The sequence below is a fragment of the Lagenorhynchus albirostris genome, chromosome 18 (genome assembly GCF_949774975.1).
Source record: "Lagenorhynchus albirostris chromosome 18, mLagAlb1.1, whole genome shotgun sequence".
NCBI lineage: Eukaryota > Metazoa > Chordata > Mammalia > Artiodactyla > Delphinidae > Lagenorhynchus > Lagenorhynchus albirostris.
In genome coordinates this window covers 20,048,757-20,061,879 of record NC_083112.1, presented here as the reverse complement: position 1 = coordinate 20,061,879, position 13,123 = coordinate 20,048,757, and positions in this window count along the sequence as shown.

Sequence of the window (13,123 nt, the reverse complement as noted above, 5' to 3'; positions counted from 1 at the left end):
CACCACCCCCCTTTTTGTGTCCATTTGGCAAATTCCTACTCAGCTTTCAAGGCTCAGTTCCAGTGTTATGTCCTCTGAGAATCCCAGGCCACCACTTACCACCTGTGTGACCTTGATTAAGCTGCTTAACCTCTCTGTGCTGTGATTTCCTCACCTGTAAATAGGGAATAGTAATAATACCTACCTCAGAGGATTGATGTGAGGGTTAAATAAACTTACATATGTGCTTGGCACCTTTTACACCCTCAGGAAAGGTTAATTGTTATTGTTGTTGAGCTTACTGTTAGAAAGTTTTCTGTGGCACTCCTTCCCTGTGTAGGCAGAGGCTATAGCACCTTCTACAGTCTTCTGTGTGAACACTTCTCACACTGTATGTAAGCCCCATGAGGGCAAAGGCTATGTTTTTGTTGTTCAAGGTATGGTGCCTAGGTATATTTGAATGAATGAATGATTTATAATTACCTGTTTACATGTCTGTCATCTTTATTAGATGGTGAACTTCTTATTCATCTCTATACCCTCAATACCAAGCATGGTGTCCTTTAATGGGATGTCCTTGGTAGATGCATTTTGAAGGAATATATGAATTGATTGTTAGCATATATTGAAAAGCAGACTCAGGGAGACTCCTCTAAACGCTTTTTAGTTATTTTGTCCAATGGGATACTAAATTTTATTTTTTAAAAAAAAGGCAAAGGAAACAACAGGTTCCTACTATATAGCATAAGGAACTATATTCAATATCCTGTAATAAATCATAATGGAAAAGAATATGAAAAAATATAAATAACTGAATCACTTTGCTGTACACCAGAAACCAACACAACATTGTAAATCAACTATACTTCAATTTAAAAAAGTGAAAAAAAAGGAAAGGAAAATATGATGAAAAAAGAACACTTCAGTGTTGGAAGGTGATTCTAAAGCTTTTTGATGCTAAATCTTGTTTTACTGATTGTTGTGTTTTAGTTCTTAAAGATATCTGATGTTCTCAGGCCATTCTTCTTCCTGAAGAACAGCTAGGTTTCCAGTCATGGCAAAGCTAGTCATATGAGTGTCTTGGTGTATAGTTTATATTGTGAGAGAATTTTTTTAGTAACCATCTAAGATTATTTGCACTTTCTATTGCGGTTTTGTGAATGCTTGTCAAGGACAAAGCAATATGGGCAAAATCTCAGTCCTTGACTCCTGGTACTTGAACAGAGCTTGACTATTAATAGCCTGAGAATTAGATTTGGTCCGGAGGGTTTCTTGCAGATCAGACACCCCTTTGAGCCTGGTGAAAGGGGTGCGTATTGGCTGCTGTAGTGGACACTGGTGTGTGACGCCTCTCTCCCTTCAAGGCTGAGGCACTCACTCTCTCTGCTGCTGGAAGTGTTGGTAGCTGATGGCTCTCAGCTGATTCTCCCTGTGGAAATGACCCTCAAAGAGGCCACCATGCCCATAGTTGTGCCCCTTTCCTAGGGCAGCCAGGATACAGTGATTGGTCTGTTGTGAAGATATAAAAGTCTGGCCCCCTTTGCCTCAAGGCTGGACAACACTTAAGGGCTGCCCTGGTTCCAGAGCTCCCCACCTTTGTTGTGGTTGTGTCACAGTTACACTCCTCCCCCTGCCTAGTCGTGTTTCCCGATAGGTGTTGGTCTGGAGCTTTCCACAGTAAACGGGTACACAAGGGTTCCCAGGGAACCCAACCTAAGACTTCTATTTTTAAATTTGTGTTTCAATGACTTAATGCTACCTCTGGATGAGTTGCATGTCCTACAGAGAACAGAGAGATAAGTATTGTCTATATCGTTGCATGCTTTCTTGACACAAACTTGGAATCGTTTGACAGATGACTGGCTTTACTGTCTAATAATTGCGAGAAGGAATTTGAGGTCAATAACTCCAAAATGAAATTTATTATTTTGGACAGAATTACTCCAGTACTTAATTGGACTTTCTTTAAGGGTACGTTTTGCAACTAGTTTATTCTGGGGGATTCACTAAAAAATGTTGATTTTATTTTTTCAGAGACTGCAGTGGTATTTATAGCCTCTGTTTGAATTTTTCCAGACTAAAGTTACTGGGTTCTGAAACATTAGTGCCTCAGAGATGTTAATATATGTAAGGAAAACATAAAGTTCCTTGAGCAACTGAACCTGGAACATACAGCATCCTGTAGCCTCTGTTAGAGATTTACAGTGCACAGAAGCATGTTCAAGGCTCTGAGAGATCCTGCAGTGAAGGCATTTGTTTATTTTTCCCACTCCCCCTCCAGCCCCCAGAACACTCATTGCAGGAAAATTTATTTGTTAAAATTGAGTTATATTTTACATTCATTAAAATATTAATATCTTAAACGGTTCAATGCATTTTGATAAATATATTATACACCCATATAACTATTACCCAGTCAAGACATCTACCATTTCCATAATTTCTGAAAGTTCCCTTATGCCCTCTTTGGACCTTCACTTAAATGGAAACATGTAGTACATGCTCATTTTGTGTCTGGCTTATTTTGCTTAACTGTATGTATGTAAGATTCATTCATGTTGCTGTGAGTAAATTTTTTTTTTTAATGGATTGCAGTCTGGGAAACTTAAATGGCCTGGACATTTGGGGTGTCAATCACTTATTTTTATTCAAAGAAGCATAGACTAGATCCTTCTTCTGTCTGTTCTTTTTAGGCTTTGTTTTTAAAGATAGTGGCCACCTTAACCTCCACTCAATTGTACCTGATTTTCTTCTAAATTGGCCACATAGAATTTGTTTATTTCATGTTCATTCTTGACAATATGTCCCTGAGACTTCTATTAATCAAATCTTACTAATGGTCTAAGAATGAGAAAAAGAATTTCCCAGATTTCCTGAATGATATGTAATCCATCATTTCCTTTGGGTGTTCCAGTTCTGAGGTTTGGAACAAGCCTGACCGCTTGACCACTGCATGCTTGGAAAGCAGTGTCTTGCATTGCCTTCTGTTAATGTCATTGGCATGTGTGAAAAGAAACAACTACTTGAAATTAGCTAATGACTGTCATCTGTCTTTTCAGTTTTCCCACAGTGGTGTCTAGTTTTAACAATATTCATAAATTTAATGGATAATTACCAAGTGCTGTGTCAGACACTGTTTTAGGAGCTAAGTAATACCATGAAGGTGGACAGTGTTTCTGCCTTAATTCATTCACTTAAGGAATTGTTGGCGGTAGCAAGTGTGAGTATAGGGTTGAGGTATAAACTGGGCTGTCAATGGCCTGTTGATGGTATTTAAAGTCTGAAACTGGGCGAGGTCATCCAGAGAGTGAATGGGGATATGAAAAGAAAGAGGTCTGAGGACTGAGCCTTGGATTACTCCAGTCAGGGAGCTGTAGAGGGACCAGTCAAGTAGATGGAGAAGAAGCAACCAATGAGTAAGGAGGGGTGCAAAAAGAGAGTGATATCCTGGAAGTCAGGTGAAGACTCAAGAATAGAGAGTGCTCAACTGGGTCAAATGCTCGTGATAGCCTGAGTATCATGAGAACCAAGAAATGACCATCAAATTTGTCAAAATGGAAGCCTTTGGTGGCCCTAACTGGAACTGTTCCAATGGAGTGGTTATAGTAAAAGTCCAACTAAGTGGGTTTAAGAAAAAATGGGAGAAGTTACAATGAATGTAAAGAACTACTTTGAGGATTAAAAAAAAAAAACACAGCAGAATAATGCAGTAGTAATTGAAGGGTGATAAGAGGCAAAGACTTTTTTTCAAGATAGGATAAATTATGACATGTTTTTGTGCTGATGGGAACAGTCCAGTAGAAAAGGGGAAATTGACAGTGCAATAGAGGCAGGAGATAATTGCTGGAATGATGTCCTTGATTTGATGAAAAGGATGGGTCAAGGACACAAGTGGAAGGGGGGTCCCTCCACCATAACAAGAGAGAAGACAGAATATTGTGGGCTCAGGTACAGGCAGCTGGTAGATGTGTTGATGTCAGATGGTGATCAGAGTCCTTTATAAGGTTTGTATTTTAGTTAGGGGAGAAAGTAAATATATTTGTCATTTAAGTTCTGTGAGGAAGTGGTGTTGCGATAGAAAAGAACGAGGGACATTTTTTATAAGGGGATCAGGGAGGGTCTCCTGTGGTCTTCTGATCAGAGGTGAGATCAGGAGGATGAGAAGATGGGGTAAGACTCGGCAGGAGCAGCACGTGGGGAGACCCTGAGGCTGGACCAGGCTTGGTGTGGCGGGGCGAGGCGGGGTTCTGAGGACTGGTTGGGATTGGGGGGGATTGGTGCAGGATGAACCCTGAGAGGTGGCCAGGCATCATTAAGGCTTTTTGGGCCAGGCTGAATAGTCTAGATTATATTCCAAGTTCAGTGGGAAGTCATCTAGGGTTTCAGGCAGTGAAATACCGTAATTTAAGTTATAAAATGTGATGCCTATTTAGATGAAGGCATTGAAGAGTCCATTGGATTTGGCAACATGGGTTGGGTTGGTGACCTTGATAAAAACCAGTTTCATCGAAAATGTTAACATCTACAAGAGCAACGTGGTGGTGGTGAGCAGGGTGAGTTCTGAGGGTGTGAGGTGGAAGGATATAAATTATATAGTGTCTCCAAGTGATAGGTGTCGTGGAGAAAACTAAAGCATGGGAAGGGGATAGGCACTGGAGCAGGGGTTGTAATAGTAGGTGGTCAGGGAAGGCTGTATTTGATCAGTGACTTGAAATAGGAGAGGGAATGATCCAGGCAGATATAGGGGGAGTGGGGTGAAGATTGTTTGGCAAATTTCTCTCTGAGCAAAGGGCCTGAGGGGCATGACTGGGGTGGGTAAGAAAGAGCAGTGAGGTCACTGGCTGCAGCCGCATGAGTGGGCTGGGAGTCCTGTGGGTAACCTTCCACGGGTCACTATGGGCAAAGGATTTGGCATTTGGCCACAGTGACGTGGGAAGCCATTTGATTTGGGCGGAAGTGCGCCATGCTCTGACATACGTTTTTTTTAAATAATTTTTTTTGGGGTATAGTTGCTTTACAATATTGTGTTAGTGTCTGCTGTACAGCAAAGTGAATCAGCTATATGTATACATATATCCTGGTTTTTAGATTTCCTTCCCATTGAGGTCACCACAGAGCATTGAGCAGCATTCCCTGTGCTCTACAGTAGGTTCTTATTAGTTATTTTATACATAGTAATGTATATATGTCAATCCCAATCTCCCAAGTCATCCTCCCTGCCGCTTTCCCCCTTGGTATCCATAAATTTGTTCTCTGCATCTGTGTCTGACATATATTTAAACTGATCACTCTGGCTGCTTTGAGAACAGAATGAAATGAGGGGTGAGTAGCGGGTAGGATGGAAACAGGATGTTGGTTTCAAGGTGAGAGAATGGTGGCTTGGACTAAGGTAGTGCTAATGGGTTTGTGAGAAGTGATCAGATTCTGTGTATATTTTGAAAATAGAGCCAACAGGACTTGCTGATGGATAGACAGGATCTGCTATGTGAGAAAGAGAGCGGTGACAGGACGACTGAGGCTTTAGACCTGAGTAACTGGAAGGATGGAATTGCCCTTCACTGAAGCGCTTCAGTGGGGAGCAAGTTTAGGGAGCAAGGGTGAATATCAGATCAGTTTCGGGCATGTCAAACTTGAGATGTCTATGACAAACAAATGACTATGCTGAATCCAGGGTAGAGTGGAGAGTCCAGGCTGCAGATGTAAATTAGGAAATTGTCAGTGTATAGGGGATATTGAAAGCCATGAGATAGGATGAGATTTCTCAACATCTGAGGAGAGAAAGAAGCAGTTGGAGAGCTGAATCCAGTGATACGTCAACATTTAGAAGTGAGGAAGAACCAGCAGAGGAGACTGGTGTGTAGGCGAGGTGAGGAAGGGGGAAACACAGAAATATTTTCTTCCCTTGGTCTTAGAAGAAAATATTTCAAGGAGGAGAGAAGGCAAATGAAACACTGAAGCTTTAAGATTCATATAGCTGAGGAGCATTTCATTATGTGGGAAGTTACTCAAACATTAACTAGAAGCAGGATAAAAACTGCAAAGAGTATGACCTCAACTTTAAAAACCACATGTGCATGGTCCTAAACTGAAAGGAAATGCATGAAAGCTTTCACAGTAATCACCTGGGCCAAGGAGTTACGGTGATTTCTTTTCTTATTTATGTTTATTTTGGATTTTATAAAATTTCTGAAGCATGTATGTGTTATGTTTATAAACATAAAATAATTTTAAAATATTTAAACTAATTAAAGGTCATAGGAAGAGAGCCAGGGATAATCTTCTGTTCTAACCATGACTGGGATACACTGGGTTCAAGGTGAGATGTTAGAAAGAAAACCCACAGCTTGTTCTCTTTAGGCATAGCAGTTGTATTATTCAGGATAATTATTGGCAAATGGTAGAAATCCAAGACGAAGAAGCATCAAAGGAGCGTCTTAGGTAATTGACAAGTCCAGGAATGGAACTGGTACTTCAGGCATGGCTGGATTTAATGGCTGAAAAGGTGCGGACTCTATTTCTATCTCTGAAATCTGTTTTCCTCTCAGTTGACCTGATTCTCTTCTACTACACATGGCTTTCTTCACGGGACTGGGAAAGATAGCTGTTGGCAGTTCTGATTTTACATAAGCTTGTGAAACAGGCTTTAACTTTGTGACATTCCGTTAGCACATGCAGGGAAGACCCTGACTGGACCTGTGTGGGTCACTTGCCCGTTTCTGAACCGATCATGGTGGCTGGGAGGAATGGAGCCCTCGAATTGGCCAGTCTGGGACCTGCCACCTGCTCATTCCTGGGGGGAGAGGTCAAGGCAAAGTGATTGACTGCTTCCTTGGGACTGTATGGAATGGACCCCTTTCCCAGATAAGGATTTCTGCCCAGACTAGTAAAACGATGACTATCCACTCTGTTGGTGGAAAGTCATACTTGGCTTATCTATTTTTTTTGCCATGTGTTTTTATTCAGTCATATAGGCTCTGGTGCCCGAGTCATACTTAGGTATTACTATGTCTTAAAATTGGTTTTTAACTAATAAAATACACGCATATTATTAAAAAACCATGTAGAAAAGGATCTCCCTTCCAATCATACTGCCCATATTTTAGATCCTCTCAGATACTTTCTTTGCATATGCAAGTGTGTTTGCATGAGTGTGTGCGTACATGCGATATATAGACGTATATATAATATATACGCATACATGTGATATATGTATATATAATATATATTTTTAATTAAATATATAAATTTAAAAAATATAGGCAATAGAATTCTTCTCAAGGACACACCATGATTCATTTGACCAGTCTCTTCTTGATAAACAGGTAAATAATGTATTAGGATTGAAAATACTAAATTTCAAAGATACCACCAGATATCTATTCAAAATAATGTTAATTTATATTTCCACCAACAATTTAATAATATTTTCCCCACATCTAACACAGGGTTCTTTAAATTGGCAGCTCTAACATTTTCACATCTTATGAACCACCATTTGGTTATTCTAATAAAATTTGACTCACTAGAAAACAAAATTATTCTAGTGAAGATAGCTATGAATATAAATGTTTATGAAGTATTGTTACTTAGGAAAAATTTCTTTTCACTTATGTATAAACTTTCAAGGCCTAAAAAATGTAGCAATTTTTGGAAGCCACTGTCTTAGTAGCCACTTAAAAACCTTGACTTTCACTTGGAGTATCTTCATCCCTCATTTGGAGATTCTCTGCTTTTATCATTTCCATCAATGTTCATTTTAACTGCATTTTAGTAACTTGGTTCCAGGTAATTTCTCTACAAAGATCCAGTGCTTTTCTCTGGATGATTTGCCATTAAAAAAGTCAAAGGCTGCAATGTGTTTGGAGAAAATACTTCACCTACTAATGCACTGTGAAATTTTAACACACAGGACTTGTGCAGAGCTGTGTCTGTGATCACGGTCTTTACAGTGTTTCTGACTTAAGTGTATGTGTACCTTTACTTATCAGCATTACGTAAGATCTATAAAGGAAGAGAAAATCATCGTGCTCACATTACTTCTTGCTTTCTTTCTGATATTTCCTTCCGGTTTTGTTAAGTATATCATTTCGAAACAATTCTGGGGCTTATAATGTTACATCCATTTTGTGATCATAATCTTCACAACTGCTCTAGGCTTAGTCCTACAGTTTGCTGGCATGAATGCTTACCAACATCTGTTTGGCCATTGCTGTCTAGTTATTCTTGGTTGGTTGTTCTTTAGCGGGTTCTTAAAAATGAGTCATGGAACTGTATTCCCTGAGTGCTTAATAGTTCAAAACCACTTCTCTGTCTTTAGTCTAAAATTCTTGTCCCATTTTCTTTCCTTGAACACTGTGTGCATATATATACATACGTATATATGTGTGTATCTGTGTGTGTGTGTGTGTATATATACATATATATATATAACCATTTTCAGGTATGATTGACATATAAAAGAACTGTACATACTTAATGTATACAAGTTGATGAGTTTGGAGATAAGTACACATTTGTCAAGCCATCACCATAATCTATGTCATAAACATATCTATCACCTTCAAAAGATTCCCCCTGCCTTCTTATCATTTTTTTGGTGATAAGGACACTTAAGGTCTACCCTCTTAGCAAATTTTTAACTATGCAACACAGAATTGTTAACTGTAGGTACTGTGCAATATGACAGATCTCTAGGACTTCCTCATGTTGCCTAACTGAAACTTTGTACCCTTTGACTAATACCTCCCCGTTTTCCCCTCCTCCCCAACTCCTGGCAAAGACCGTTCTTTCTGCTTCTGTGTTTGACTATTTTAGATTCCTCATGTAAGTGGTATGAGCTAGTATTTGTCCTCCTGTATCTGGCTTCTTTCATTTAACATAATGTCCTCCAGTTTAATTCATGGCACAAATGGCAGGATTTCCTTCCTTTTAAAGGTTGAATAATATTCCATTGCATGTGTATATCACATTTTCTTTATTCACCCATCAATGGGCGTTTACTTCCATTGCTTCCGTGTTTTGGCTACTGTAAGAGGGCATTGTTACATACTGTCCTACCGTCTTCTGGGGTTGAATATGGCTGTGTAGAAGTATGAGTTTAGTGAGATTGTTTCCCCTTTGTCTTGATGCTCAAAGGACTTTTTTCATTTCTTTTAAGCTTTTAACACATAGGACTCGTGCGGAGCTGTGTCTGTGATCACGGTCTTTACAGCGTTTCTGCCTTAAGTGTATGTGTACCTTTACTTATCAGCATTACGTAAGATCTGTAAAGGAAGAGAAAATCATCATGCTCACATTACTTCTTGCTTTCTTTCTAGTTAAGTTTATCAGGAAATGTATTGTTCTTGCTTGTTCCATGCCAGTTTTTCTTGAAACGTAATGTGCTCTTTTAATGTGTGGATTAAATTCTTCTCGAATCTCTGTCTGTCTCTCTCTCTTTCTCTTTCTCTCTCTCTCTCTCTCTCTCTCTGTCTCTGTTTCTCTCCATCTCTGTGTGTCTGTGTCTGGCTCTCTGTCTCTTGGCCAGATTCAGTTAAAAGGTTGTTTGATGTATTCCACTCAATAGGAAGGTGGTCTTAGTGATGCTGTCTAGAGCAGGGGTCATCAAACTGTGGCCCTCAGGCTAAATACTACTTGCTGCCTGCCCATTTTCTCAATAAAGTTTTATTGGAAGACAGCCATGCTCATTAACTTGTATATTGTCCATGGCTTCTTTTATGCTACATGGCAGAGTTGAGTAGTTGTGAAAAAAAATCATTTGGCCTGCATATTCTAACATATTCATCTGGCCCTTCACAGAAAAAAAAAAAAGTCTGCTGATTCCTACTGCAGAATAACTAATTCTCTATCACCTCACAATTGTCTCATTTAATTTTTCTGTGGTAGCGACTCTAAGAACAAGCCAGAAACTTCCATTTCTCACCTCTGTCACCACAGTAGAGAGCATGTGAAAATTTGGCATGTAAACAGGCGTTTCATGGTATTTCTTAGCCATGGACTTGACCACACTTTTGTAAGCCATCAATTCACTTTTCGGGAGACTTTAAACTTTTAAAGGTTTGAAGGTAAAGAGCAAAGTTAGAATATTTTACTATTGGTCATCCTTTTTGATATTCAGAAGTCTGCCATGTAATAGATCGATCTTTCATGACTGTATAACTGCCCCCAAATTTTGTTAGTATCTGTTTGGGGAGCTGGTCACGATCCATGACGTTTAGAGCCATTTACAATTGACTCTATTGGCCAAGGAATGTAATGGGAGATTGGAGGACATAAAACAAATGTATTCACCCAACCATCCCTTTCTTTTCCATTCTACTTTTTGGCTTCCATTTCCAGGCACATTTTTCCTTTTTGTAATCAGCAGTTACAGAGATTATACACTGTACGTGCTTTTCTGAAAACAAAATAAAGCCAGTAGGGGAGGCATCATTTTTGCCTGGGAGAACTGTAATGGAACCAAGAGGCAGGGCACTAAAAACATGCAGCATGTTTGCTTTTGTTGACAATGTACTTGTTGTTTTCCCCCTAAATCCTTGATTTTTTTTAACTCAAAGACAATTAAAGATGGTTGTTGAATTGTCCACTACTTTTCTCTTCTTTGCGTGAATGATGCTGGGTGATTTTAAGTTTTGCTCGTTTGTCTTTGTTTTCAACCTTTGCTCCTCTCAATCTTCTCCAAAGTCCACCCGTCCTGAAGCCCAGATGAGAACTGGCTGGTGAGGCCAGAGGCTCCATACACAGTAGCTGTTCAGTCAGTGCACCATGCCAAACGGTATGCCAGCTCTCACCGAATCTGACGATGATCTGCCTTTTAAATGGAAACATGCTAGCACTGATTGCCATGCATTGCAAAATCTTTCAATACTCAGGTCATTTTTTTTTTTCCTGCTGCATTTGAATTTGGGTCCTGGAGTTTCATCACTTCTTCCTTCAATGACACTTATTTTAGTGACACCCCACTGAGTCAGGGTCCCAGCTCCTGTATGTTAAAAACAGTGTGTCACAGCCAGTATTCTTTCAGACAGCACATTATACACCCATATCTGTCTGCATGGTAGGTTAGTCACCACTTACCATTTGCTTTCCCACCCCAGAAAAGCATGTAAAATTGGAAATATTTAAAAATCCTCTGGAATTGTCTAATTCTAAGCTGGCATGAGCATTCCTTTGTAATATGCTTGTCCACATTGATGTTGAGTTATACTACTGGTTATGAACTCTTGCTACATTTAAGAATAATAGCAGATGCTTTTGTATGAAACTTATAGTCATATCTTGTTCTAAAACCAAGGAAGAGAAATGAATGCTTATGGAACCACGTGCCAAGTATTATGCTTTACATACCTGTTGTATGATGCTGGCAACAACTGCGAGAGAGGTGAAGTTAAGAGTCTGTGACACAGATGCCCCCAGAAGTCAAGAGATGTGCCCAAGTTTAATCTCACAGGCCACTGCTGGAGTTGGAATCTTAACCCATGTCTCCATTTTTCTTTCTTTTTTTATTACATCATATTTTCTTTGACTATATATTTTAAATTTTATTATGTCTTGGCTTTTAAATTTTAAACTGTGCAGTAACTGCTATTAATTTTGCTATGGACACTTTAATTTTATTTTACCCTCATTATATTGCTATATAATAGATTACAGTAAAGTTCACATATTGTAAGTCTGCAGTTTCATTAATTTTTCCTAAAATGAACATACCCATGTGGCCAGAACTTAGGTTGAGAAAGAAAATTCCAGCATATAAGAAATCCACTTTATTTTCCCTTTCAGTCGCTCTCTATCCACTCCAACTGTAACCGTATCCTGACTTCTAACAGCAAAAATGAGTTTTATCATTTATTAAATTTTGTTAGTAGAATTATACAGTATGTACTTTTTTGTATAACCTAACGATACTTTATAAATATTAGACAAGCACATTATTTATACTTTGCTAATTATTTTCTGGTTTTAGCTGTCATTTTCTTTTTTTTTAACATCTTTATTGGAGTATAATTGCTTTACAATGGTGTGTTAGTTTCTGCTGTATAACAAAGTGAATCAGCTATACGTATACATATATCCCCATATCCCCTCCCTCTTGCGTCTCCCTCCCACCTTCCCTATCCCACCCCTCTAGGTGGTCACAAAGTACCGAGCTGATTTCCCTGTGCGATGCAGCTGCTTCCCACCTACCTGTCATTTTCTTGAAGAGTAAAATATTTTAACCCAATTCAGTTTTGTCTAGTAATTACTTAGTGCCGACTGTGTTTTCCGCACTCAAGGGATCTGATGTTTTCATACAACAGGGGTCTTATCAGATCAAGGAATTCAATAGTTTTTTTATTATAAAAATAATCCATTCTCATTTAAAAAAAAAAGCAGTAGATATAGAAAATAAGAATAAAAGTTCTACTTGCTCACCCACCACCTCTCACGCTCACTTCCCGGGGCAGCCACTATCTTTCTCCTCCCTTTTTCTAAGCATTCATGAGATATTTGACTTTCCTTGGTGGCAGTTGTGACCTTAGGCTAGTTTAATCGTTCTGAGCCTCCGTTTCCTCTTCCACCTCGTAGGATTAATGTGATGACACCTGGAGAGTACCAAGTAGAGGACCTGCCATGTGATGGGCACTCAGTCAACAGAACAATTAGGATTATAATTATGAGAGTTGTTAATCCTCTTTCATAACAAAGCACTTTAATGAGGTGAGAAAGGAAGGGGCTTTGTATGATACTCTCAGATAGCATTGTTCATCTTATTAAAATGTCTGTTCCATTTGAATCCTTATTTGCACATGAGCAGAAGCAAGTTGGAAGCTTGTCCCACTCACAGAAAATGTCAGGGATAATGGTTTTGTAATTTGCTGAGTTAAAATGTCAAGCTGCCTGAAGGGAACATTTCTGGGGTTTAGACTTCTCTTACCAGCAGCTATATAACAAAGTTCTATCCTGGTATTCAGAGCTTGTGTGAGTATAACACATTTTTGGTTCATATCTCCCTATTTAAAAGCACTTCTAGTGTCATGGTACAAGGTCTCTAATTTCTAAAATATTGAATTGCTTTTTGGTTTGAGGTTTTTAATCTCGATAGAACTAGTTCATGACACTTTCCTAAAGGCTCCAGCTTACCTTCAACTGTCATACCACAAGC